This window comes from Echinops telfairi, unplaced genomic scaffold, assembly GCF_000313985.2.
Source record: "Echinops telfairi isolate 266 unplaced genomic scaffold, ASM31398v2 ScPeMD7_443;HRSCAF=831, whole genome shotgun sequence".
In the NCBI taxonomy this organism is placed as follows: Eukaryota; Metazoa; Chordata; class Mammalia; order Afrosoricida; family Tenrecidae; genus Echinops; species Echinops telfairi.
In genome coordinates, this window is record NW_022104341.1 from 14,086,305 (window position 1) to 14,090,207 (window position 3,903).

A 3,903-nucleotide genomic window follows, 5' to 3' on the forward strand; every position below is an offset into this window, starting at 1 on the left:
GTGGATCTTAGTCCTCAAAGTAACATCCTTGCTGCTAAACTTTAAGCAGATTTTGTGCAGCAGATTTACCCAATGCAGTTTGACTCTTGGCTAATGCTTCCATGAACACTAATTGTGTATCTAAGCAAGACAAAATCATTGACAACTTCAATCATTTTCCATTTATTATGATGTTACTTACTGGCCCTTGTGTGAGGATCTTGGTCTTCTTTACACTGACTAATATGCTCAGAGCAGAAAATGAATAAGTACGGTAAAAGACTACAATTCTGATGCACATTTTTGTGGATGCTAGCCATTGATAATTCCCTGGTTCGGATCCCACAATTGCCTCTTCACCATGTACAGTAATACATGTATTGGATCCATGTATATTTTATGTCAGCAATGAAATGGTACTGTCAGGTGAATATCAAGGCAATCAACTTTGAGATATAAAACGCAGACGAAGCAAAGAGACATAATCAGAGATGATGGAAGACAAATCCATACCACATGACTATCAATAATGGAACCAATAGAGAAAGAAAGCCTTGAACAATACTCTACACTCAGATGTCTTGTCTACTAAATTGTGAGAAATTAAATTGTGGTTTCTTAAAGTCACCCATTTTCAGTATTTCTGTCACAGTAGCACTAGGTAACTAAGACATTCTTTTAGGAAGTTAGCCCTCAGCTCAAGAATCAGTAGGGCTTTACTCACTTTTCAGACTACCGGCCCTGATTACTCCCCTGGGTTTAATAAATTACTAGAAAAAAGTTAAGGAATTTAGGAAGAACTATACTTATTATTACAGTTTTGATATAATAAAAAGGATACAAACGAAGAAACAGGTGGAGACGTCTGGGAGTTTCCAACTGGGAGTTCCCTTGCTCCAGAATAGGAAAAGCTACTTTCTTATATTCCTTGGAGTTTATTACCAACCAGAAAACTCATAGCCCTCCTCATAAAATCGAACAAAACAAACTCACTGCCAGTGAGCTGATTATGACCTTTAGTAAATCTATAGGACAAAACTGAACTGCCCAGGTGGATTTATAAAGTTGTAAATCTTTATTGAAACAGAGAGCCTCCTTTGGCTGGTGGTTTCAAACTGCTGACCATGTCGTCAGCAGCCCAACCCATAACCCGCTGAAGCCACCAGGGCATCTGGACTCTTCCACAGAACCATTATGGACTTCACTTGGAAGTGCTCGAATTCTATCATGGGGCTGATACATGTGAGTGTGTTTACTTTGACTACTTCATTTCACAATTTACAGAAGATCTAATCCAATGCAGCAAGTGAGTATCAAATAAATATGAAAGTAACAATTGAAAATATGAGACAAAAATCATTCATTCACCACAACATAATTGTGTATGTAAATATATCTGAAATACAGTACAGAGAAAGTGCTAAATTTAGTATGTGAATTTAGACAGAACAATACGCAAAACATAAAAAAGGTAACAATTATTTAACTATTAGTGTCATATAAAATGGATTAAAAAAGTGGATAAAAATAAGAGAGGGGTTCTAAAGGTTCACGGAAAGATTCCATAATCAAAAAATCCAAATGTTGCACTAACTTTTTGAGGCCTGCCCTACAGTCAATGAAATATGTGAGAAAAAAAATGATAGAACAATTATAAGACATCACTCCGAGAAATCAAAGAGGGCCTTGGTACACTGGCATGTATATATATTGTGTGGTGGAGTGAGTTCCTTTATGTGGCCTTCTGCCTTTGTTCTTTGGATAAAAATCTTGAGGGATTTTTCTTCTTAACTTGAACAAGGACCGTTGCCCACGTTTTCTATTTCAGAGGATTTGTTGCTTTTGTTCAGGTTGATTGACATTACTGGGTAAACAATAAAGCTCTTGTTTGATACTTTTTGTCTGGTCCTGAGCTATAATCTAACCTGTGATGGGCCTGCACCTTTTAGTGATTGGTCTACAGAATGCAAATTAAGCATGTGCAGCCTAAGGAGAAGGGATTGCTCAATTTGTGGCTCTCTCTGGACAAGACTACACTTTGAAATTTTCAAGGAATTGTGTCCATATACAGCCAGCTCCATAGATGTTTTGAGACAGAAATAAGCAGGACGAGAAACATCAGGGTGAAGCAGAAGTAGGAAACAAGTAAGAGCCAGAGAAAGGAGGCAGAGACTGTCCTAAAACAGCTGTCAAGGGCTGTAACACGAAAGATGATCACACAGTTATATGGGGCTCAAGCAGCAGGGCCAATGACAATGGGCAGCAGGGTCAAGAGGAGCCTGCCCAAGGACCAATAGGAGGTCAGCATGACCCAGAGGAGCCAAGAAAGCTATGCAATATGGAAGAAAGAAAACCTTGCCTATAAGCTTCCTTATCCTGATCCTAAGGTGTAGCCTGTTGATACTGACCTCAATTTTATCCTGTTATTTCCTTAATAAACCTGTAGAGTCCAAGTATAATCTGTGAGTTCTGACCTATACCTGTCTGACTAGTACCTAATATAAATCACCCTTGAGCTGATGTTAAATTCTAATTATCTTTCCTGTGTTTAGAGAGGTTTTGAAACCTTTACTACTTACTACCTTTTTACAACTTGTACATAGTTTAAAAACTTCGTTTTTTTTTTAAATGTAGGCCACAAAATAGTAGCCAACTGTACTAAGTGGTATAGCCCACTGTGGAATGCAGTCTTCTCTTTATTCTCCCAAACAGCCCAAACTGGTAAAGGTTATTAAAAAACCCTTGCCTCCAAAAATCAACTTTTGGTAACAAACTTAGTTTTGCAAAATTATAAATTCTTCTCAAAAATAAAAAGAGCCATGGTGGTGATGTGGATGATGTGGTGGGTTGCAAATCTCAAGACTGGCAATTAAAACTCAAAAGTCACTTGATTGGAGAATGATAAAGATGAGGGTTCCCATAACTATTTACTGTTTTGGAAATCACCTATACAGGTCATTTTGAGTTGGAATCAAAAGAAAAGAAGTGGATTTGGTTTTTATGATGACTAATTGGAAATATTGTATTATATTTATTCATTATAGAGACATGCTAGAGAAAAAATCTTCTAAAAGTTTTCAATATGCAGAATCTATGCAAATAATATTTATAATATATAACATTTATATTGCCATATGCTATTATGATTGATGCTATATTATTTATAATTATCAAATAGCATATTTATCCACCCTTTAAAAAATAAAATATACAAATGAGCTTATTAAGTAAGTTATGTAAATCTGAATAGACATTAACAAGTCTAGAATAAACTATATATGTCTATATAGTAAAGCTGTACAAACTATTTTTTGTATGAGGAAACCAATTTAAAAAATAGAATAGAATAAACATTACAGAATCACTCATACAGTTATTTGAATTTTCAAAAGACAATTGCAAGAATTTAAAGAATAGTTTCAATAAAAAATGCTAGAGTGATTGAATAAAACATAAAATATAAGTAATCCAGTAATCTCCATAATTATCTGATATACTAAATAAAAAACAATTCTAGTTTTTTTAATATAATGTTAGTGTCTGCTAGTTCTAACAAAAATTCTTTAAAACTTACAGAAACTCCAAATTTTAAGGAAAATATTGATAAATTATGTTTTGTTAATAATAAGACTGTCTTTCTGAAAATGATCTTAAAAAATTAAAATTCAAGTCTCAGGATGGAAAGAAATACTTCCAATATCTACTGATTTTTAAGAATACATAAGTATCTACTAAAATCATTAAAGAAAGACTGAAAGTTTGAGTTTTTAAACTGTCAAAATATAAAAAGACACTTAAATATGCAAATATCAAACATATTAAAAGGCTATCAGCCTCATTTATCTTTAATGAAACACAGATTAAACTGTGATTAGATAATTTTGAACATTCACTAGAATAGCTGATATTTATTTAACAATCTGA

The 3,903-nt window shown here is 34.0% G+C and overlaps 1 non-coding gene across 1 annotated transcript; it reads right to left on the reverse strand.

The window, feature by feature from the left end:
- Nucleotides 1–2,606: 2,606 nt before the first annotated feature.
- On the reverse strand, nucleotides 2,607–2,748 carry LOC115870233. The gene has a single exon (XR_004046604.1). It is a non-coding gene; the product is annotated as a small nucleolar RNA SNORA4 (small nucleolar RNA).
- Between the last annotated feature and the right edge of the window lie 1,155 nt (nucleotides 2,749–3,903).